Genomic DNA, 25,576 nt, shown 5'->3' with positions numbered 1-25,576 from the left:
ATGCATCTATCCCCCCTGTAGTAACCCACTGATCACCTGTCAATCACCCATCAATCACCCCCTGTCACTGCCACCCATCAATCACCCTCTATCACCACCTGTCACTGTTACCCATCAGATCAGACCCTAATCTGCCCCTTGCGGGCACCCAATCACCCGCCCACACCCTCAGATTGCCCTCAGACCCCCCCTTATCAATTCACCAGTACATTATTTACATCTGTTCTTCCCTGTAACAACCCACTGATCACCTGTCAATCATCTGTCAATCACCTGTCAATCACCCATCAATCACCCCCGTCACTGCCACCCATCAATCAGCCTCTAACCTGCCCCTTGCGGGCAATCTGATCACCCACCCACACCATCAGATTGCCCGCAGACCCGCCATCAGATCACCTCCCGAATGCATTGTTTACATCTGTTCTCTCCTCTAAACACCCACTAATTACCCATCAATCACCCCCTGTCACCACCTGTCACTGCTACCCATCAGATCAGACCCCTATCTGCCCCTAGGGCACCCAATCACCCGCCCACATCCTCAGAACGAACTCAAACCCCCCCAGTCCTCCCCCCTATGTACTGTATACATCTATTCTCCCCTGTAATTACCCGTCAATCACCCGTCAATCACCACCTGTCACTGCCACTTATCAGATCAGACCCTAACCTGCCTCTTACGGGTATCTGATCACCCTCCCACACCATCAGATTGCCCGCAGACCTACCCTCAGATCACCTCCATAGTGCATTGTTTACATCTGTTCTGCCATCTAATCACCCACTGATCACCCATCAATCACCCCCTGTCACCACCTGTCACTGCTACCCATCAGATTAGACCCCTATCTGCCCCTAGGGCACCAAATAACCTGCCCACACCCTCAGAACGCCCTCAGACCCCAGCCCTGATCACCTCGCCAGTGCATTGCTTGCATCTATTCCCCCCTCTAATCACACCTTGAGACACCTATCAATCACCTCCTGTCAACCCCTAGCACACCTACCCATCAGATCAGGCCCTAATTTGCCCCGTGTGGGCTCCTGATCGCTCGGCCAAACCCTCAGATCCCCCTCAGACCCCCTTCCGATCACCTCCCCAGTACATTGATTGCATCTATTTTCCCCTTTAACCACCCCCTGAGACACGCATTAATCACCTCCTGTCACTTCCCTAGCACTCCTATCCATCAGATCAGGCCCAATACAACCTGTCATCTAAGAGGCCACCCTGCTTATGACCGGTTCCACAAAATTTGCCCCCTCATAGACCACCTGTCATCAAAATTTGCAGATGCTTATACCCCTGAACAGTCATTTTGAGAAATTTGGTTTCCAGACTACTCACAGTTTTGGGCCCATAAAATGCCAGGGCAGTATAGGAACCCCACAAGTGACCCCATTTTAGAAAGAAGACACCCCAAGGTATTCTGTTAGGTGTATGATGAGTTCATAGAAGATTTTATTTTTTGTCAAAAGTTAGCGGAAATTGGATTTTTATTGTTTTTTTCACAAAGTGTCATTTTTCACTAACTTGTGACAAAAAATAAAATCTTCTATAAACTCACCATACCCCTAACGGAATACCTTGGGGTGTCTTCTTTCTAAAATGGGGTCACTTGTGGGGTTCCTATACTGCCCTGGCATTTTAGGGGGCCCTAAACCGTGAGGAGTAGTCTAGAAAACAAATGCCTCAAAATGACCTGTGAATAGGACGTTGGGCCCCTTAGCGCACCTAGGCTGCAAAAAAGTGTCACATGTGGTATCGCCGTACTCAGGAGAAGTAGTATAATGTGTTTTGGGGTGTGTTTTTACACATACCCATGCTGGGTGTGAGAAATATCTCTGTAAATGGACAATTGTGTGTAAAAAAAAATAATCAAAAAATTGTGACAAAAAATAAAATCTTCTATGAACTCACCATACTCCTAACGGAATACCTTGGGGTGTCTTCTTTCTAAAATGGGGTCATTTGTGGGGTTCCTATACTGCCCTGGCATTTTAGGGGCCCTAAACCGTGAGGAGTAGTCTTGAAACCAAATGTCGCAAAATGACCTGTGAAATCCTAAAGGTACTCATTGGACTTTGGGCCCCTTAGCGCAGTTAAGGTGCAAAAAAGTGCCACACATGTGGTATCGCCGTACTCAGGAGAAGTAGTATAAAGTGTTTTGGGGTGTATTTTTACACATACCCATGCTGAGTGGGAGAAATATCTCTGTAAATGGACAATTGTGTGTAAAAAAAAAAATAAATCAAAAAATTGTCATTTACAGAGATATTTCTCCCACCCAGCATGGGTATGTGTAAAAATACACCCCAAAACACATTATACTACTTCTCCTGAGTACGTCAATACCACATGTGTGGCACGTTTTTGCAGCCTAACTGCGCTAAGGGGCCCAAAGTCCAATGAGCACCTTTAGGCTTTACAGGGGTTCTGTAACGGTTGGGTGTCGCAGCTCAGATGTCTGGTTATTTGGTGATCTGTAGAATCACCAATAATACCAGTATAGCAGCACAAGGTGCTGAGTGTGTAGTGCTTGGTGCAACCGTAACTTAATAGTTTGATGAGCCCTCACCAGAGTGGCTGGTGAGGTACTATCAGTACACTGACAGTATAATAGAGTACAGTAACTTTAATAGTTTGGCGAGACCTCACCAGAGGGGCTGGTGAAGTACTATCGGTTCACTGACCGTATAATAAGTACAAACCCCAGCAAGCTGGAGATACTGAAAGTGAAGGGATAGAATCTCCAGAGGAGCGGGTGATTCAGACAGTACTGTAGCCTAGTGATCACCTGAAGGGCAGGATAACAAGACTGTACAGCAGCCTAATGATCACCTGAGGAGCAGGTGATTCAGACCGTACTGCAGTCTAGGAGCAGGAGGTACAAACAATAGTGTAACTAGTGATCACCTGAGGAGCAGGCGTTTCAGACTGTACTGCAGCCTAGGAGCAGGAGCAACCGGTCACTAGCAAGTAACTTCACCAGAGGAGCTGGAGAAGCTAACACCTCACCAGTGGCAAGGGTCCACTGGTGAGTAGAATGGTCAGACAGGCAAGGGTTGGCAACAGAGAGGACAGAATCAGGATATAATCGTAAGGCAGAAGAGTAATCGGTAAACAGGCAGAGGTTCAGCATCTAATCAGATGGGCAGAGGTACAGAATCAGTAAGCTTAGAGCGAAGTCAGAGGATAGCCAGAATCATACACAGAATAATCAATAACAATGTAATAATATCCTAGTCTAGGTGTGAAGTCCTTGGTTTGAACACCTGGGATCTAGTCTAAGATCTGAGCGCTAACACGAGATGTATTCATGACAGCAGACAGCGCCAGACTGAAGCCCGGAGGCTTAAGAAGCAGAGGAGACCTCACTGGCACGCCCCCTGCACTCAGCCAATCCTGGGCGCCATGAGTCTCCTCTGAGGTCAGCTGACCAGCCGGTCAGCTGACGAGCCTCCTCCTCGCATAAAGGTCCCGTCTGTGCGCGCGCCCGCGCGAGACAGGGACCCTATCCGCAACCGAACAACCCGACCTTGGCGTCCTGGATGCCAGAGGGACGGGCAGGGGAACGGAGGCAGCTGCGGCAGCGGTGCTATTTGCCGCAGCTGCCTCTTCAGGCGTTACAGGTGCTTGCAATTAGGCACCCCCCAAAAGGCCAGAACAGTAAACACACCCCACAAATGACCCCATTTTGGAAAGTAGACACTTCAAGGTATTCAGAGAGGCAGTAGCGTCCCTACCATAGGGCGGCAGGGGGCGCCCCGCACCGGGTGTCGGGCGCCCCAGGGGGTGTCATCAAGGCCTCCCACACAGGCCTGTGCAAGACAGGAGGGGAAGCAGCACGGAAAGGAGGGGTGGCGGGGAAAGCGGCGGGGAGGGGGGCCGGACCCCCCACCTCCCTCACCTGGGTCCCCTCCTTCTGGCGCTTCCCCCTCCTAATTAGTCGCAGCGGGCAGCAGCGGGCAAGAGACTCACCTTCCTGCGTTCCAGGCGATGGCAAATAGCGTCATCGTCACGTGACGCTGGTCTCCGCCTTCTCCACCGCTCACTGTGCTTCCTGATTGGCGGAAGCACAGTGAGCGACAGAGAGGTCGGAGACCAGCGTCGCGTGAGGATGACGCTATGCGCCGCCGCCATCGCCAGGAGCAGGTGAGTGAGTCTTCTTCGCCGCTCCTGCCCGCTGCTGTTAATTAGGAGAGGGAAGCGCCAGAAGGAGGGGACCCAGGTGAGGGAGGTGGGGGGTCCGGCCCCCCTCCCCGCCACCCCTCCTTCCAGGCTTTCCTCACACTGGGGGCAATTATACTAGCTATTCTGGGGGCAACTAAATTAGCTATACTGGGGGCACCTAAACTAGCTATACTGGGGGCAGCTATACTGGGGGGCAGCTATACTAGCTATACTGGGGGCAGCTACACTGGGGGCAGCTATACTAGCTATACTGGGGGCAGCTGTACTGGGGGCAACTAAACTAGCTATACTGGGGGCAACTATACTAGCTATACTGGGGGCAGCTATACTGGGGGGCAGCTATACTAGCTATACTGGGGGCAGCTATACTGGGGGCAACTAAACTAGCTATACTGGGGGCACCTAAACTAGCTATACTGGGGGCAGCTATACTGGGGGGCAGCTATACTAGCTATACTGGGGGCAGCTATACTGGGGGCAGCTATACTGGGGGCAACTAAACTAGCTACACTGGGGGCAGCTATACTAGCTACACTGGGGGCAGCTATACTAGCTACACTAGGGGCAGCTATACTAGCTACACTGGGGGCAGCTATACTAGCTACACTGGGGGCAGCTATACTAGCTACACTGGGGGCAGCTATACTAGCTATACTGGGGGGCAGCTATACTAGCTATACTGGGTGGGGGGCAGCTATACTAGCTATACTGGGGGGCAGCTATACTAGCTATACTGGGGGGCAGCTATACTAGCTATACTGGGGGGCAGCTATACTAGCTATACGGGGGGCAGCTATACTGGGGGCAGCTATACTAGCTATACTGGGGGCAGCTATACTGGGGGCAACTAAACTAGCTATACTGGGGGCAACTAAACTAGCTATACTGGGGGCAGCTATACTAGCTATACCTGGGGGCAGCTATACTAGCTATACTGAGGGGCAGCTATACTAGCTATACTGGGGGCAGCTACACTGGGGGCAGCTATACTAGCTATACTGGGGGCAGCTGTACTGGGGGCAACTATACTAGCTATACTGGGGGGCAGCTATACTAGCTACACTGGGGGCAGCTACACTGGGGGCAGCTGTACTGGGGGCAACTAAACTAGCTATACTGGGGGCAACTATACTAGCTATACTGGGGGCAGCTATACTGGGGGGCAGCTATACTAGCTATACTGGGGGCAGCTGTACTGGGGGCAGCTATACTGGGGGCAACTAAACTAGCTATACTGGGGGCAACTAAACTATCTATACTGGGGGCAGCTATACTAGCTATACTGGGGGCAGCTATACTGGGGGGCAGCTATACTAGCTATACTGGCGGCAGCTATACTGGGGGCAGCTATACTAGCTATACTGGGGGCAGCTATACTAGCTACACTGGGGGCAGCTATACTAGCTATACTGGGGGCAGCTATACTGGGGCCAGCTATACTGGGGGCAGCTATACTAGTGATACTGGGGGCAGCTATACTAGCGATACTGGGGGCAGCTATACTAGCTATACTGGGGGCAACTAAACTAGCTATACTGGGGGCAACTAAACTAGCTATACTGGGGGCAACTAAACTAGCTATACTGGGGGCAACTAAACTAGCTATACTGGGGGCAGCTATACTAGCTATACTGGGGGCAGCTATACTGGGGGCAAATATACTAGCTACACTGGGGGCAAATATACTAGCTATACTGGGGGCAACTATACTAGCTCCACTGGGGGCAGCTATACTGGGGGAAACTGTACTAGCTATACTGGGGGCAACTATACTAGCTAATACTTTAAAATACAGTTAGCTCCGCCCTCATCTGGTCATGACCACGCCCATTTTTTTTGCTGCGAAGCACGCCGCAGGTTGTGGCCACGCCCATTTTTTAGGAGGGGGGGGGTGTCTTTTAATACCCAGCACCGGGTGCCAAATCCCCTAGGTACGCCACTGCAGAGAGGAGCATAGTGAGTCCGTGGCAGATTTCATTTTTTTTGTCGCAAGTTAGAAGGAATGGAAACTTTTTTTTTTGGTCACAAAGTGTCATTTTCTGCTAACTTGTGACAAAAAAAAATCTTCTATGAACTCACCATGCCTCTCAGTGAATATTTTGGGATGTCTTCTTTCCAAAATGGGGTCATTTGGGGGGTATTTATACTATCCTGGAATTTTAGCACCTCATGAAACATGACAGGTGGTCAGAAAAGTCAGAGATGCTTCAAAATGAGAAAATTCATTTTTGGCACCATAGTTTGTAAACGCTATAACTTTTACCCGAACCAATAAATATACACTGAATGGATTTTTTTTTTTATCAAAGACATGTAGCACAATAAATTTGGACAAAAATGTATACAGAAATTTTACTTTATTTGAAAAATGTCAGCACAGAAAGTAAAAAAAATCATTTTTGTTTACAAAATTCATGTCTTTTTTGATGAATATAATAAAAACTAAAACTCGCAGCAGCAATCAAATAGCACCAAAAGAAATCTGTATTAGTGACAAGAAAAGGAGGTAAAATTAATTTAGGTGGTAGGTTGTATGACCGAGCAATAAACCGTGAAAGCTGCAGTGGTCTGAATGGAGAAAAAGGCTCTGGTTAAGGGGTGAAAAGACTGTGGTCCTAAAGTGGTTAAGATAGTCAAGTAAGGTGTATATTAATACAGGCATAATACACAGCAATGCACATCATCAATGCAGTGAGTAAGGAATGTGTAAAAATGTTGGTTGGTTAAACTGAGAAGAGGTATTGGGGCTTGGTAGACAATATCACTATTACCTATTATAAGATAATATAATGAGGACATTAGAATTACTTTCTGCAAATGTAGAATTATTACAATTTCCCCTGGTATCTCCATGGCAGTATACTTATGGGCAGGGCCGGTTCAAGTAACATTTGGGCCCTAGGGCAAGATTAGCCTGGGGGCCCCCCAACAGACACCCCCGACCAAAAAGCGTCATTAGAGGCCCTTTGTTGCAGCCAAATCTCCCTCCTGGTCCCCTGAGCTGGCTGCTGACCCTCCCCATCACCTCCCAACTTAACAGACTCTGCAGAGTCCCTGGGGAGCAGAGCCGGGACAAGGTCCTCCAGCATCCAAGGCTGAGACACCAAAGTGTGCCCCTCCATCCCTTCCCCCCCAGCCATCACACACTGATTGCTGTTAGACTAAGAGGCTCCCCAGGGCCCCCAACACCGTAATCTCTAGTTATTTCGCTTGCAGTCACTGCCATGTATCCCCTTTTCTTGTTTCTCTCTGCTTTAAACACAATAGGGAAATGATAGCTGAGTGAGTTGTGCGCCCCCTCCTACACTGCGCCCTGAGGCTGGAGCCTCTCTCGCCTCTGCCTCGGCCCAGCCCTGCTGGGGAGCAACAGTTAAGATGGGGGAGGGACACCTTGGGGGCCCCTACAAGCTCTGGGGCCCTGGGGCAATTGCCCATTTTTTCCTATGGTAGCTCCGGCCCTGCTTATGGGTAATACTCCACCCACTACCTCAAACAGGACAAGTTACATGTTATAAAACATCTCCCTAAAGCGGCCCCTCTTCATCTTGTCCTTGCCTCTTGACAGAATGACAGGTTGTTAATTATTGGATTTAAAAAGTTCCCTTCCTTCCGCTGTGGGCGGGCGCTACCAGGTTCCTGCTCCCCTGCTAAATATTCTGTATGTTGTAAGGTAAGCTCTGCTGTGTAGCTTTTTAGGGCACTATCAGAATTTCTAAATTAAGTGTCTGGTTCCCTGCAGCTTGTCCGCAGTGTCTTTCTTGGCTGAGTATCTTCGCAGGCTTCTGTGCCAGCCCAGCGGGCAGTGCTCAGAGAGTCGGCTACTGTCTGCACATGTACGTGGGCTTCCCTACTTTTTTGTGTCTAGTTATTTCCCATGCTGTGATGGAGACACCAGGGAAAACAAATACATTTGTATACTCATCTAACGGTAATTTTATATGCTCACCCTTATCTGCTTCCGGCTCGTGATAACTGTCCGTAGTAACTTAGAATGCTGGGGGTGTTTAATGAGGAACTCCAGTGAAAATAATGTAATACAACAAGTGCTTAATTTTACAAAAAATATGTTTAAATGTTTGCCCATTGTAAAATCTTTCCTCTCCCTGATTTACATTCAGACATTTATCACATGGTGACATTTTCACTGCTGGCAGGTGATACCAATGGAGGGAGATGCTGCTTGCTTTTTTTGGCAGTTGGAAACAGCTGTTGTTTCCCACAATGCAACAAGGCTCCCACAGTGTGATATCAGCACCTCAGTGCTGTGAGGCGCTGACATCACACTGTGGGAGGGGTTTCTCTACAAAATCAGCCATACAGAGCCCCCTGATGATTTGTTTGAGAAAAGGAATAGATTCTCGTGGGAAAGGGAGTATCAGCTACTGATTGGGATGAAGTTCAATTCTTGGTTACGTTTTCTCTTTAAGGGAGCTCTTTTATAAAGTTCAACTTGTCCTGTGTAAGGTAAGGGGTGGAGTAATACCCATTGGTATGCTCAGAGTCAGGACAAGGTCCTCCAGCACCCAAGGATGAGACACCAAAGTGCGCCCCTCCATCCCTCCCACCCCAGCCGTCACACACTGATTGCTATTAGACTAAGAGGCGCCCCAAGGCCCCCCATCACCCCCCCCCCCCCCCCCAACACCTTAATCTCTAGTTATCTGGCTGGAAGTCACTGCCATGTATCCCCTTTTCTTATTTTTCTCTGCTTCAAACATAATATGGGAGTGATAGCTGAGTTGTGCATATTGATAGCTGAGTTGTGGTATATATATATATATATATATATATATATATATATATATATATATATATATATATATATATATATATATACCAGTTGAAGGTACACATTTCTGTATTGTATTTAAAAGACATTTTTTGGTCTATTGGCACTATTGGCACATATGTCAACATCACCTCCTCACCTTCACTATCTCCCCACCAACAACTTCTCTCCCCACCCCTCAGCCTGGTCGATGGCAGAGAGACCTACGTAATCTCAGCCCAAATGTCCTAGCAAGTCCCCTTCTCTCCCTCTCCTCCCACCTACCCACCCTAACATGCCCCAATGAAGCGGCTGCACAATATAACCTTGCCCTCTCATCTGCTTTAGATCAAGCTGCCCCCTCAATCTTCCGCCCTATCAAGCCCCCCAACCCCCAACCCTGGCACAACACCCACACACGTAACCTCAGGAAAGAAACTCGAGCAGCCGAACGGAAATGGAGGAAATCACATCTCAATGCTGACTTCCTAGATTACAAGGCCAAACTGTTACTCTTCCACACTGCCCTCTCTGAGGCTAAACAAAGGTACTTTGCAGCACTGATTGTAACCCAAGCTTCCAACCCTCGACAGCTTTTTGCTACCTTCAATTCCCTCCTCAACCCCACTCCTCCCCCTCCCAGCTCCTCCCTCTCAGCCAATGACCTTGCCAACCACTTCACCACTAAAATTGCAACAATACGCAATGAAATTTCCCTCCTCCATCCCTCCCTTACCAATGCGTCTCAGGTTGTCCCCTTGCCTTCCCTCCCAGCGGCTCCCTTGTCTCATCCACCCCTCGCCTCTTTTGCTCCTGCCACCATTGATGAAGTCAGCCTGCTGCTAGTGGCTTCCCCCCCCCCACATCCTCTCCCTGTGATCCGGTACCCGCGAATACTCTTCGTCCCCACTTCCCTGACCTGGCCCCAGTCCTCACCTCCTTGTCCAATCTCTCCCTTTCCGCAGGCATCTTCCCCAAAGCATTCAAACAGGCCACTGTGCTTCCCCTGCTGAAAAAACCCTCACTCGACCCATCCCTACCCTCAAACTACCGCCCAATCTCCCTCCTTCCCTATGCTTCTAAACTTCTCGAACGCCTAGTCCACCAGCGCATTACCCAATACATCAACACCAATACCCTACTTGACCCCCTACAGTCTGGATTCCGACCTGCGCACTCAACTGAAACAGCCCTCGCCAAGGTGGTCAACGACCTTACCCTTGCCAAGGCCAAAGGCAGTTATTCCATCCTGCTCCTCCTTGACCTCTCTGCAGCATTTGACACTGTTGACCACTCCCTCCTCCTCCAATCACTACAGTCCATGGGCATCCATGGGCTTGCCTTGGCCTGGATCTCCTCCTACCTATCCAATCGCTCCTTCACCACTTCCTTCAATGGCTCCTCCTCAACTCCTGCCCCCCTTTCAGTTGGGGTCCCCCAGGGCTCTGTTCTAGGCCCCCTTCTTTTCTCCATATACACTTCCTCAATTAGAAAGCTTATCTCCTCCCTGGGCTTCAATTACCACCTTTATGCAGATGACACTCAGATTTACCTCCATACCCCCGATCTCTCAGCCACCACCATAAACAAGGTCTCCTCGTGTCTCTCAGCAATTTCCTCCTGGATGTCAGCTAGGTTCCTAAAGCTTAACCTGGACAAAACTGAGCTCCTGATCTTTCCACCCCATGCTGCTGCACCCATCCCAGGTTTCCACCTCACAATCGACAACACAACCATTCTCCCTACCTCCCAGGCCCGCTGCCTGGGTGTCACCTTGGACTCTGACCTCTCCTTCATCCCACACATCCAAAACATCACAAGAGCCTGCAATTTCCACCTCCGTAATATCTCCAAGATCCGCCCATTCTTAACCCCGGACACGACCAAACTGCTCATCCATGCCCTCATCATCTCCCGCCTTGATTACTGTAACTCACTCCTTTCTGGCCTCCCCCTGAAACGCACTGCCCCCCTTCAATCAGTGATGAACGCGGCTGCAAGACTCATCCATTCTTCGCACCGCTCTGCATCCACATCTCCCCTTTGTGAATCCCTGCACTGGCTCCCTATCCGTCTCAGGATAAGTTTCAAGATTCTATGCCTGGCGTATAAATCTGTGCACAAAACATGCCCTACCTACATCTCGGAGCTTGTTCACAAGTATACACCAGGTCGCCCCCTCCATTCCTCCAACGACCTTCGCCTCACCACCCCGCGCATTTCACACTCCCATGCCCGCCTGCAGGATTTCTCAAGAGCTACCCCCACCCTCTGGAATGCCCTTCCACCACCCATCAGACTTGCTCCCTCTTTCAACACATTCAAGCAAGCCCTCAAAACCCACCTCTTTATGATGGCCTACCCACCTCCTACCACACAGTAACTCTCTAAGGAATATTTAACAGCCCCCCCTAGTGTTTCCACCCCTCCCTTTAGATTGTAAGCCTCTGGCAGGGTCTTCCACTCTCTAGTGTAATCTACAGGATCATGTGCTCCTGTCCTATGACAGCCTGTACTTGTATTACTGGGCCTACCTAACCAGCCCATATTGCATGATCATGTATTTTGTACAATTTGTATGTATAACTTTGTTCTATGTGTATAACCCTATGTATGTCATCCTTGTATCATTGTATATATTTATTGTCCAGCGCTGCGTAATATGTTGGTGCTTTATAAATACAATAAATAATAATAATAATAATAATAATAATAATAACATATAAAGTATTTCCCTTGAGTTGTGAAACATAGAATTAAGTGTTTGAGAACTACACGCTAGGGTAGTCCATGCCTCTGTGTATGGCCAAGCTAGATTTTTTTTTTCCCCATTATGGGATATATTTAGTAAGTAACGTGGACAGTGAGGATGAGAACATTACAGCTTGTGTGTTCCATGTAGAATGGGTATTACAGCTAATTGACTTAAGCATTGTCATCTGAGTGGAGCTAATTTTGTCTAAATTTATTGCACCTGTCCCTGTTGCACAAAGACTTCATTACATTTATTTGTGACAAATATGTCTAATCAGCGCTGCATAATATGTTGGCGCTTTATAAATATAATACATAAATAAACTGGTGATGAGCAAAAAGCTTTCTAAACCATGGTAATTATCTTCACTTAGGATGTGTAAGGTGGGGCTAGCAGATCAGTGACTAACATAAATGCCAGTTAAACCTCGCTCCAGGCACATATGTTTATTTGTGTAGAAGCTTATTGATTAGCTGATGTCAAACTAATCACCTTAAAGAACAAGCGACACCCATGCTAACATAGAAATAAAAGACACATATATAAGTAGATAAATACTACTTCTACTTACATAACAGATGTATTGTGCTATCCACTTAATGATTCCTGTGAATTTTACAAAGGAAAAGCAGAAAATCCTATTCTAGGCAGTGGCCATCTTGCCAAGCTAATGCTGACATCATATCCTCCCTGACTCTCGTTTCCCCCCTCCCTTCTCTTGCTCATTGTGTATTCATTAGCTGCCCTCCTCCCAGAATATTTTTTTTATTTACACATCCAATCACTGAGTCACCTCAGCCTTGCTTGTAAACACAAGTGATCAGCTGGCAGGGAAATAAATGGAAGATGAGGAATATATTATAGATAAAAAGAACTCCCAGCATTCAAAACAACTCCCAGCAATCAACTTTTTGGCACTGTTTGGCACTAGGGCCAGTGCTCCTAAAGTATGTGATAACTCCAAACCATAACAGCAGAAAAAGTTTTGAATGCAGGAATAGCATCTTTATCACTTAATACACTCAGACCAGTTGCTGTTGAAATTTGATTTTTATGGTGACAATACCACTTTAACCACTTAAGGACTGCAGTCATAAAACCCCTTAAAGAGAACCCGAGGTGTGTTTAAAGAATGTTATCTGCATACAGAGGCTGGATCTGCCTATACAGCCCAGCCTCTGTTGCTATCCCAAACCCCACTAAGGTCCCCCTGCACTCTGCAATCCCTCATAAATCACAGCATTGCTGTGAGGCTGTGTTTACATCTGTAGTGTCAGTCTCAGCTGCTCCCCCGCCTCCTGCATAGCTCCGGTCCCTGCCCCCATCCCTTCCCTCCAATCAGCAGGGAGGGAAGGGATGCAGGCGGGACCGGAGTTCTGCAGGAGGCGGGGAGAGCAGCAGACTGACACTATAGAGATAAACACAGCCAGCTCTGACAAGCTGTTTGTCAGCAGCGTGGCTGTGATTTATGAGGGATTGCAGAGTGCAGGGGGACCTTACGAGTGTTTTGGGATAGCAACAGAGGCTGGGCTGTATAGGCAGATCCATCCTCTGTATGCAGATAATATTCTTCAAACCCACCTCGGGTTCTCTTTAAGGACCAGAGCCTTTTTTTCGATTCGGACCACTGCAGCTTTCACGGTTTATTGCTCAGTCATACAACCTATCACTTAAATGAATTTTACCTCCTTTTCTTGTCACTAATACAGCTTTCTTTCGGTGCTATTTGATTGCTGCTGCGAGTTTTACTTTTTATTATATTCATCAAAAAAGACATGAATTTTGTCAAAAAAATGACTTTTTTAACTTTCTGTGCTGACATTTTTCAAATAAAGTAAAATTTCCTATACATTTGAGCGCGAAAGTTATTCTGCTACATGTCTTTGATAAAAAAAAAAAACATTCAGTGTATATTTATTGGATTGGGTAAAAGTTATAGCGTTTACAAACTATGGTGCCAAAAGTGAATTTTCCCATTTTCAAGCATCTCTGACTTTTCTGCGCACCTGTCAGGTTTCATGAGGGGCTAAAATTCCAGGATAGTACAAATCCCCCCCAAATGACCCCATTTTGGAAAGAAGACATCCCAAAGTATTCAGTGAGAGGCATGGTGAGTTCATAGAAGATTTTATTTTTTGTCACAAGTTAGCGGAAAATGACACTTTGTAACAACAAAAAAAAAAAAAAGTTTCCATTTCTTCTAACTTGCGACAAAAAAAAATGAAATCTGCCACGGACTCACTATGCTACTCTCTGAATACCTTGAAGTGTCTACTTTCCAAAATGGGGTCATTTGTGGGGTGTGTTCACTGTCCTGGCATTTTGGGGGGTGCCTAATTGTAAGCACCCCTGTAAAGCCTAAAGATGCTCATTGGACTTTGGGCCCCTTAGCGCAGTTAGGCTGCAAAAAAGTGCCACACATGTGGTATTGCCGTACTCAGGAGAAGTAGTATAATGTGTTTTGGGGTGTATTTTTACACATACCCATGCTGGGTGGGAGAAATATCTCCGTAAATGACAATTGTTTTATTTTTTTTACACACAATTGTCAATTTATAGAGATATTTCTCCCACTCAGCATGGGTATGTGGAAAAATACACCCCAAAACACATTATACTACTTCTCCTGAGTACGGCGATACCACATGTGTGGCACTTTTTTGCACCCTAACTGCGCTAAGGGGCCCAAAGTCCAATGAGTACCTTTAGGATTTCACAGGTCATTTTGAGAAATTTCGTTTCAAGACTGCTCCTCACGGTTTAGGGCCCCTAAAATGCCAGGACAGTATAGGAATCCCACAAATTACCCCATTTTAGAAAGAAGACACCCCAAGGTATTCCATTAGGAGGATGGTGAGTTCATAGAAGATTTTTTTTTTTGTCACAAGTTAGCGGAAATTGATTTGAATTGTTTTTTTTCACAAAGTGTCATTTTCTGTTAACTTGTGACAAAAATAAAATCTTCTATGAACTCACCATACTCCTAACGGAATACCTTGGGGTGTCTTCTTTCTAAAATGGGGTCATTTGTGGGGTTCCTATACTGCCCTGGCATTTTAGGGGCCCTAAACCGTGAGGAGTAGTCTTGAAACCAAATGTCGCAAAATGACCTGTGAAATCCTAAAGGTACTCATTGGACTTTGGGCCCCTTAGCGCACTTAGGGTGCAAAAAAGTGCCACACATGTGGTACCGCCATACTCAGGAGAAGTAGTATAATGTGTTTTGGGGTGTATTTTTACACATACAGATGCTAGGTGGGAGAAATATCTCTGTAAATGACAATTATTTGATTTTTTTTACACACAATTGTCCATTTACAGAGAGATTTCTCCCACCCAGCATGGGTATGTATAAAAATACACCTCAAAACACATTATACTACTTCTTCTGAGTACGGCGATACCACATGTGTGACACTTTTTTGCAACCTAGGTGCGCTAAGGGGCCTAACGTCCTATTCACAGGTCATTTTGAGGCATTTGGATTCTAGACTACTCCTCACGGTTTAGGGCCCCTAAAATGCCAGGGCAGTATAGGAACCTTACAAGTGACCCCATTTTAGAAAGAAGACACCCCAAGGTATTCCGTTAGGGGTATGGTGAGTTCATAGAAGATTTTTTTTTGTCACAAGTTAGCGGAAAATGACACTTTGTGAAAAAAAAAACAATACATATCAATTTCCGCTAACTTGTGACAAAAAATAAAATCTTCTATGAACTCACCATACTCCTAACGGAATACCTTGGGGTGTCTTCTTTCTAGAATGGGGTCATTTGTGGGGTTCCAATACTGCCCTGGCATTTTAGGGGCCCTAAACCGTGAGGAGTAGTCTTGAACCCAAATGTCTCAAAATGACCTGTGAAATCCTAAAGGTACTCATTGGACTTTGGGCCCCTTAGCACAGTTAGGCTGCAAAAAAGTGTCACACATGTGGTATCGCCGTACTCAGAAGAAGTAGTATAATGTGTTTTGTGGTGTATTTTTACATATAACCATGCTGGGTGGGAGAAATATCTCTGTAAATGACACATTTTTGATTTTTTTTACACACAATTGTCCATTTACAGAGAGATTTCTCCCACCCAGCATGGGTATGTGTAAAAATACACCACAAAACACATTATACTACTTCTCCTGAGTATGGCGATACTACATGTGTGACACTTTTTTGCAGCCTAGGTGCGCTAAGGGGCCCAACGTCCTATTCACAGGTCATTTTGAGGCATTTGTTTTCTAGACTACTCCCTACGGTTTAGGGCCCCTAAAATGCCAGGGCAGTATAGGAACCCCACAAGTGACCCCATTTTAGAAAGACGACACCCCAAGGTATTCCGTTAGGGGTATGGTGAGTTCATAGAAGATTTTATTTTTTGTCACAAGTTAGTGAAAAATGACACTTTGTGAAAAAAACAATAAAAATCCAATTTCCGCTAACTTTTGACAAAAAATAAAATCTTCTATGAACTCATCATACACCTAACAGAATACCTTGGGGTGTCTTCTTTCTAAAATGGGGTCACTTGTGGGGTTCCTATACTGCCCTGGCATTTTACGGGCCCAAAACTGTGAGTAGTCTGGAAACCAAATTTCTCAAAATGACTGTTCAGGGGTATAAGCATCTGCAAATTTTGATGACAGGTGGTCTATGAGGGGGCAAATTTTGTGGAAACGGTCATAAGCAGGGTGGCCTCTTAGATGACAGGATGAATTGGGCCTGATCTGATGGATAGGAGTGCTAGGGGGGTGACAGGAGGTGATTGATGGGTGTCTCAGGGGGCGGTTAGAGGGGAAAATAGATGCAATCAATGCACTGGGGAGGTGATCGGAAGGGGGTCTGAGGGGGATCTGAGGGTTTGGCCGAGTGATCAGGAGCCCACACGGGGCAAATTAGGGCCTGATCTGATGGGTAGGTGTGCTAGGGGGTGACAGGAGGTGATTTATGGGTGTCTCAAGGTGTGATTAGAGGGGGGAAATAGATGCAAGCAATGCACTAGCGAGGTGATCAGGGCTGGGGTCTGAGGGCGTTCTGAGGTGTGGGCGGGTGATTGGGTGCCCGCAAGGGGCAGATTAGGGTCTAATCTGATGGGTAACAGTGACAGGTGGTGATAGGGGGTGATTGATGGGTGATTGATGGGTAATTAGTGGGTGTTTAGAGGAGAGAATAGATGTAAACGATGGATTTGGGAGGTGATCTGATGTCGGATCTGCGGGCGATTTATTGGTGTGGGTGGGTGATCAGATTGCCCGCAAGGGGCAGGTTAGGGGCTGATTGATGGGTGGCAGTGACAGGGGGTGATTGATGGGTGGCAGTGACAGGGGGTGATTGACAGGTGATCAGTGGGTTATTACAGGGAAGAACGGATGTAAATAATGCACTGGCGAATCGATAAGTGGGGGTTGAGGGCAATCTGAGCGTGTGGGCGGGCGATTGGGTGCCCGCAAGGGTCTAATCTGATGGGTAACAGTGACAGGTGGTGATAGGGGGTGATTGATGGGTGATTGATGGGTAATTAGTGGGTGTTTAGAGGAGAGAATAGATGTAAACGATGGATTTGGGAGGTGATCTGATGTCGGATCTGCGGGCGATCTATTGGTGTGGGTGGGTGATCAGATTGCCCGCAAGGGGCAGGTTAGGGGCTGATTGATGGGTGGCAGTGACAGGGGGTGATTGACGGGTGATTGATGGGTGATTGACGGGTGATTGACAGGTGATCAGGGGGGATAGATGCATACAGTACACAGGGGGGGGGGAGGGTCTGGGGGGGTCTGGGGAGAATCTGAGGGGTGGGAGGGTGATCAGGAGGGAGCAGGGGGCAGTTTAGGGACTAAAAAAAAAAATAGCGTTGACAGATAGTGACAGGGAGTGATTGATGGGTGATTAGGGGGGTGATTGTGTGCAAATGGTGGTCTGGGGGGTGGGCAGGGGGGGGGTCTGAGGGGTACTGTGGGCGATCAGGGGGCAGGGGGGGGCAGATCAGTGTGTTTGGGTGCAGACTAGGGTGGCTGCAGCCTGCCCTGGTGGTCCCTCGGACACTGGGACCACCAGGGCAGGAGGCAGCCTGTATAATACACTTTGTAAACATTACAAAGCGTATTATACGCTTCCTATCCGGGGATCGTCGGGTTAACAACCCGCCGGCGCTTCCGATTGGCCGGCGGGTTGACGTCGCGGGTGGGCGGAGCCTATTGCCGGTGGATGCGCGCGCATCCCAGCGCGCGATCCCCGGCCAGAGAGTGCCCCAGGACCTGACGCCAATCTGCGTTACGTGGTCCTGGGGCTGCCACTTTGCCGCCGCCAATATGAAGTAGGCGGTCGGCAAGTGGTTAAAACACCTAGCCAGGATCCAAGACAATGACCACGTGCTGTACAGACTGTCATTACTAAATGTGTACTCTTGTCAAGGAGATTCAGTCTGTGCTTCCCTTGCAGTCTGACACAGCAGTATGATGCAATCTAGGAAGCAGCATGTACACCCTTCAAACCCTGAGACTATCTTTCTGAACGCAGCTGCTTTTGGTCATGTCATCCACATTTTAAGACAGGATTGTAAGCGGCAGATACCTCATTTTGGAAGAAGAGGGGGAAAAAACACTTGTTACTTGTGAGGATCCGCGTGGCTGCCTGCGCAGGCAGGCAGCCTTTTGATCACTGTTCAGGTTTGCATTCTGCAGGTCTCTGGAAGAGAGACCTTTTGTCAGTTGTGCAGCTTGCTGCTGAGGAATTTGCATATGTTTGTCATGCAGATTGCCTAGCCACATCCCCTGTGGGCTTGCTTTAAAAGAGCTATGTTTCCCACAGTAAGTGGCTGGTCATAAGGAGTCTTCCTGTGAAACACTCTGGAGAGTGTCAGCCTTGCTCATTGTTTGAATAGTAGCTTAGAGTAATTGCTGGAACTGTACTCGGCAGGTTCCCTAGTACAGTTAGGATTGCATATCTGTTTTGTTTGTCTGTTGCGATTGTCCTGTCCCTGCGGTGGTCGACAGGAGGTCGTTCTGATCTTTGTTTTTGGAGTATAGCTGGAGCAGTGGTTGCTACCAGCTATCTCCTCTATCTATCTTGCCTGGATCGCACTTGCCTAGCGCTAGTGCTGTGGATCCTTCTGTTCTGTCTTCCTGGATCGCACTAGCCACTTGCGCTAGTGCTGTGGATCCTATCGCTCGCTTATTCCTGTTTTCGTGAGTCTGTCTTGTCTACTACGAATGCTTGCTGGAGGCTCGGTGAGGTAACCGTTAAGCAAGCGCTCGCGTCCTCTGTTTCATGTTTGTCTGTCGGTGGTTAGTTAGGCGTGCTTGTCTCTGTTGTGCTTATCACGCGGGGACCGCGCATAAACGCGTGCACTGTTGCGAATGAGTGCGGTGTTCGCGTTTAGCTAGCGTTTGTTATTTTCCATATCTTCTCATTGTATGATTTGCTGTGCCTTTGCTACTCTCGTGCTCCGCCTTGCTGTAGCCTTGTGTCACGTCTGGCGATCGCACCTCTCGCGATCGCGTTCCTACTTCATATCTGCTGTGGTGTGTGCACCGCCGCGGGTTGGCGACTAGTTTGGTGCACACACATACAATCTGTCTCTGTGCTCATTCTCAATCGCCTCTCTTGCAATTACGTTTCTTCCCTTCGTACAATTCCTGTCTGGCATGTGTGGTAGGGCAGAGGAGCTGTTCCTCTGCACTCCACAGCTCCATCTGCCGACAGGAATTTCCCTCTACAGGTGCATTGCACCTTCTGCTGGGTTCCCGCAAATTATACGTTTGTGGAGGATTTCCGCAGTGTCAGCGCACATCCTGTGCGCTGATCACGGAGAGAATTCCACAATCGTTACATTACTAAACTACAAGATGGTGTTTTAGATCTGAGTTTGGACATGGGTTTTAAAATGAATAAGTTGATAATACAATACAATAACATTTGTAAAGCGCTTTTCTCCCATAGGACTCAAAGCACATAGCTGAACGTTCAGGGCCAGATTTAGGGCAAGGCCGCCTAGGCCATGGCTTAGGGCACCACAGGAGCAAGGGCACCAAAGCAGCAGGCTGAACTTATGCAGCATTTGCAAACTTGCAAATGCTGCAATGCAGGGAGATCAGGCGAGTGCTGACTGTGAGCCAGGTGAGCCTGACTGCGGTACTCTGCTGCCAACAGCCTGTGCAGTAGTCACCTTGCTCTCTGTGCATGTTTGCATTGTGGACGGCAGTTCTGGAGACAGGGGGTAAGAGGAGGCTTCGGCACTGGAGACGGGAAGCAGGAGATTTGGGCGCATGAGACAAGTGGACAAAAAGGGCGCCCCATTCACTCCCATTATAAATATCGTTTAATGGGCGCCGAACAGGGAAAAAAGGGCGCCGGAGATTAACGTTTTACAAACGGCGCCCGGAGATTTTTAATGTTTTATAACTGTGCTTGTGCTGATTTAAGTTTACAAAATGATTGAGCCCGTGACGAATAACGTTTATAAAAATACTAAACATATTTATCCTATTTAATTAACAATTCACAAAAATGGAGAAGCACCCATGCAAGAAGACCTCTGTGTGCCTTAGCTCATGGTCACAGTACCTAGTGACCCAGTAACAAAAATTCCACAAAGCTGGCACTACCGAATGTAGTAAAAAAGCTCTTTATTCAAACGTCATTAAAATGACATTCAGTTAGTAATCAAAAATGTAGCAATGGTGACAGCCCGCTGTTTCGAACTTGACGTCCTTTGTCAAGCCATACTGCTATCCTATTGGATAGCAGTATGGCTTGACAAAGGACGTCAGGTTCGAAACAGCGGGCTGTCGTCATTGCTACATTTTTGATTACTAACTGAATGTCATTTTAATGACGTTTGAATAAAGAGCTTTTTTACTACATTCGGTGGTGCCAGCCTTGTGGAATTATTTTTTTTTTCCTATTTAATTAAAACATTATTTAACATTTTAACCCTTACTGTTTGTAAAACATTATTGTTCACAAAATAAAGCGATCAGTACGTAAATTGCAATATATTTTTTACAATCACTATTTGTAAAACATTTCTAAAACATTATTATCCACCCAAAAAAAATATTTAAATTTTTGTATTTAAATGTTTTATTTATTAATGTTTGTAAAACATTATTATCCATAGGGGCTCTTAGGTTTAGGCACCACCAGGGGGGTCTTAAGTTTAGGCACCACTAGGGGGTCTTAAGTTTAGGCACCACCAGGGGGTCTAGGGGTTAGGGATAGGTACAGGGAGGGCTTTGGGGTGGTTAGTTTTAGGCACCACCAGGGGGGTCTTAGGTTTAGGCACCACCAGGGGGGTCTTAGGGTTAGGCACCCCCAGGGGGGTCTTAGGGTTAGGCACCCCCAGGGGGGGTCTTAGGGTTAGGCACCCCCAGGGGGGGTCTTAGGGTTAGGCACCACCAGGGGGGTCTTAAGTTTAGGCACCACCAGGGGGGTCTTAAGTTTAGGCACCACCAGGGGGTCTAGGGGTTAGGGATAGGTACAGGGAGGGTTCTGTGTGAGAGTAGGGTTAGGTATAGTTTTAGTTCAATTTTAATAATACTAATCAACAGTTATTATGAATGTACTTATATTAATATCATTGTTATAAACAATATTTTCACATTTTATTATAATAATAAACGATAAATCAAGATTATTCATAACAATATATAATTATAATGTTTAAACAAATATTACTGTTTTTTTTAACAAACGTAATTATAAGTTTAAGTTTAGAAACAGGGAAGATTAACGTTTTAAGAATTGCCGATTTCATACACATTATTTAATGATTTATAAATTCTTACAACACTATTTGTAAACGAAATTCTACACAATATTTTTATAAACGATAATACTGCTTATCGTTTACACCACGCGCCCTTTTTTCCCGACACCCTTTTTTGATTGACGAGCTGAGAAATGAGTGACACTGATGGCTGCTGTGGTGTGAAGGCGAGCTGACTACCTATACTGAAAGGGCTAGTGGGAAAAGGAGGGATTAAGGGAGTCATCTGGCTACCTCTACTAGAGGGAAAGGGGGAGGGGTCATCTGGCTACCTATACTGAAGGGTGGCGGCTGGTGACAGCGGCCTTGGGAGGTAAAGAGTACAAATCCGGCCCTGAGAACGTTTGAATTGATAACAGCAGCTTCTGAGTGCTGGATGGGCTACTTAGCGTATTAGGGGGAAAATGGATCGCTAACCTAAATGTATTTGTGTTAATAGATTTACCGGGAAGAGTCCGGTCAATTAATGGATGGATGGTTGGATGGATGCTTGAAGTGGGAGTTTGGTTGGATGAAGTGGCTGCGTCCCATGAGACGGTATCTCATGAGAGAGATACATGGGTACCTGCGCATTTAACTGCATGAATTTAGAAGAACATAAGGGTTCGTGCGCCGATTCACTTTTCCGCCCGAGCCCCTCTTTATGAGAAGAACCCTCACCTCCAATTTGGGACATTACTTGGGTATTCTATTGTGGTAAGGTTGTTAGGTGGGGGTGGGGCGAAGACTGAAATCTAGACTTGGGTTGAGGTACAAGCGGATTCGTTGAGAAGTTTGGGGAGAACTCGGGCGAGGAAGGGTACTGCGCAGGGGCCAAGGGGAGAAAAATTTGGGTTGGGGGCAGAATGCATAATTTATAATCTGTATGTAGAGTATATACATTACCTATTTGTAGATATTTGGTTTGGCTTTATTTCCCTTATTGATGCTTTAACTACAAGAATTAATAATAATAAAAGGAAAGAAAATAAATAAGGAAAATCGAACGATGATGCGAACCATACCCAATGATGGGAGTGCTTCAATGAAGCTAATTTTCCTCTTGGGTACAGTACCGTGGGTACGCTTGAGTTTGAAAAAAAAAAAAAAGATTTACCTGTTTACAGTAAAAAGGAAATCAAGCATGTTTAAAAAATGGGCAGTATCTGGCTCTGCCAGGAATCCCTAGGTCTCATATCTGGCATTCTTGCTCCAAAATCTTTCCTCTATGGGCTCAGGTTTGCCAAATAGCCTTAGATTGTTTTGGCATTAAGTTGGACAATTCGGCCGAAGCTGTTCTCTTGCTGATGCTCCCAATGCCCATTAAGAAATTAAAAAAGACATTGCTGAAACACTTCTTGGCCGCAGCTCGTTTGATCATCCCATTTTGGAAGAGTGTTATTGCTCCCGCTATTCAGGATTGGTTGAAGGAAATGGATTTTATAGAACACATGGAGGAAATAGTGCAGGAATCGCACAGTAGGCCTCTGTCACATGAAAACTCTTGGTTGTTGTGGCATATCTACGATAGAGAATCTGATGAAGGAAAAAAGCTCCTGGGTATTTAGAACTGAACTGATGGATGAGACCTAGATGGATATTGTGTTGTGTTTTGAAGGAAAAGGGGAGCAGCAACTGAGAACGAGAAAGGGTGGTTGTTTGGGATAAAGGTTTACAATGAAAACGTTATGATATTTATTTTACAGTTAAGAGTGTATTTATGCTATCTTATTAGCTGAAACGGGGCTCAGTTTCAGCTTTGCTGTCATGTAGAAATATTGTATACTGTTCTATTTGTTTGTTTTGTTTTTTAGATGCACAGTACGTTTATACCTGTGTGTCTCTACTGAGTATGCATCTATTGTTTCGTTTTCAACAAAAACTTTTGGAATTAAAAAAAAAAAAAGGAGGGGGGGGGGGGGCAACATGGTGGTGTAGTAGACAGCACTCTTGCCTTGCAGCACTAGGGTTCAAGGTTCAAATCCGGGCTAGGACACTAGCTGCATGGGGTTTGTATGCTCTCCACGTTTGTGTGGATTTCCTTCACATACACTGTTTTTTTTTTTTTTGCACAAAAACATACAGATAGGTTAATTTCCCCCAAAAGAGAAACAGTAGCATTAGATGTGTACAACATACAAAATGTAGTTAAAGGGAACCTGACATGAGAGGTATATTATTATTATTATTATTATTTAGTATTTATATAGCGCCGACATATTACGCAGCGCTGTACAGTGTATATATATATATATATATACCTTGTCACTAACTGTCCCTCAAAGGAGCTCACAATCTAATCCCTACTATTGCCATATGTCTATATTATGTAGTGTAAGTACTGTAGTCTAGGGCCAATTTTAGGGGGAGCCAATTAACTTATCCGTATGTTTTTGGAATGTGTATGAAGGCTGCCATATTTATTTCCTTTTAAACAATACCAGTTGTCCGGAATTTTCTGCTGATCCTCTAATGCTCGGGATACACGGTACGTTTCTGTACCATGTATCGACCAGCTGATCCGGCCAGCTGATAATATTCAGCCGGCCCAATCAAGCTGCTCGATCCCCGCCGGCGGACAATGGAAGGGAATCGAGCGCTGATAAGGAAGCGCCGGCGGGGACGAGCGGTAATCGATCAGCGCGGACGAGCGTGGACGTGGCTGGGTCGATCTGGCGGCTAATCGAGCTGCCGGTCGACCCGTGTATTCCAGCCATAATACTTTAGCAACAGACTCTGAACAAACATGAAGATCAGATGTTTCTGACAAACATCTGACAAGATAAAGAGATCAGCAGGACAGCCAGGCAACAGGTATTGTTTAAAAGAAAATAATTATGGCAGCCTCCATATACCTCTCACTTCAGGTTCCATTTAATTAATGGTGGTAATGCTGCAAAGGCATGGACAATGGGATGGGGGAACATTTGCAAAATATGCCACCTAGAGGAAAAATCCTGCTCTGCTGTCCACTGACATTAACCATAAGAAGTCCCAATAACTTTAATTAATAATAAGCTGGTCAGGTGTTTTTTGCTGTACTTTTTTGTCTGTTGCATAAATGTTACTCACCTCCTGTTCCTCTCACAGGTGTCAGAAAATACAAGCTACAAGAGCAAATCTCCACAACAGGAACCAGAAAAGGAATACGATGAAATGGAGCCCTAGTAAGCTTTTGCCCACCACTGATGATCACCTGGATTTTTTTAACCTCCCTGGCGGTGCATTTCTGTCTGAAATGATGAGTCAAAAGCGGTACATTTTTTTCAAGAATTTAGGCCTCCAATTCTTAAGTCATAACTCACCAAAATATATCAGAATAAAAGCCTGGTAGACATTCTGCATATAAATAAAATACTGAAAACAAATTTGTTGATTTAATTGAATTTATGAATAAAGTAAAATTGTGCAACTGTACAAATAAAGCAGGCAGAGAGTAGTCAAAATCCAGGCAGAGGTCGGTGCAGGCGGCAGGCAGAGAGTAGTCAAAATCCAGGCAGAGGTCGGTGCAGGCGGCAGACAGAGAGTAGTCAAATTCCAGGCAGACGTCAGTGCAGGTGGCAGGCAGAGCGTAGTCATAATCCAGGCAGAGGTCGGTGCAGGCGGCAAGCAGAGAGTAGTCAAAATCCAGGCAGAGGTCGGTGCAGGCGGCAGACAGAGAGTAGTCAAATTCCAGGCAGACGTCAGTGCAGGTGGCAGGCAGAGAGTAGTCATAATCCAGGCAGACGTCGGTAACAGTAATTGTCTCTCTCTTTCTCTCTCTCTCTCTCTCTCTCTCTCTCTCTCTCTCTCTCTCTCTCTCTCTCTCTCTATATATATATCCTGTACTTTGAATATGTGCGAGTCTTCAGGTCCTTTAAAATGTTGTTCCGCCCCATGACGTCACGCCGTAACTAACTGCCGCTTCGCCACTCTGATTGGCCGCTGGGTCCCTGGAAGAAGAGCGGGGCTATGGGGATCCCGGTGGCCGAACAATGCTATAGGCACCCGGGGAGACAGGGGAGAGATGCTGGAGTCCTGCTGCGCTGCGCTTACCGCCAGGGAGCTCGGGCTTATTGCCAGGGAGGTTAATAGGAGTTGTTGGGTCTAGCATCCAGTGGGCCCCTAGACTCTCTCC

At 46.5% G+C, this 25,576-nt stretch overlaps 1 long non-coding RNA gene across 1 annotated transcript in view; it reads left to right on the top strand.

The window, feature by feature from the left end:
- Window positions 1-24,771, top strand: part of LOC137557196 (uncharacterized) — a 63,828-nt gene extending 39,057 nt beyond the window's left edge. The window contains exon 4 of the long non-coding RNA XR_011029537.1: window positions 24,550-24,771. This is a non-coding gene — a long non-coding RNA (uncharacterized lncRNA). The remainder of the gene's footprint in view (window positions 1-24,549) is intronic.
- Window positions 24,772-25,576: the final 805 nt, after the last annotated feature.

Source organism: Hyperolius riggenbachi, chromosome 1, assembly GCF_040937935.1.
Source record: "Hyperolius riggenbachi isolate aHypRig1 chromosome 1, aHypRig1.pri, whole genome shotgun sequence".
NCBI lineage: Eukaryota > Metazoa > Chordata > Amphibia > Anura > Hyperoliidae > Hyperolius > Hyperolius riggenbachi.
Note: the sequence above shows the minus strand (reverse complement) of the source record. Positions and strands in the feature narration are given on the sequence as shown.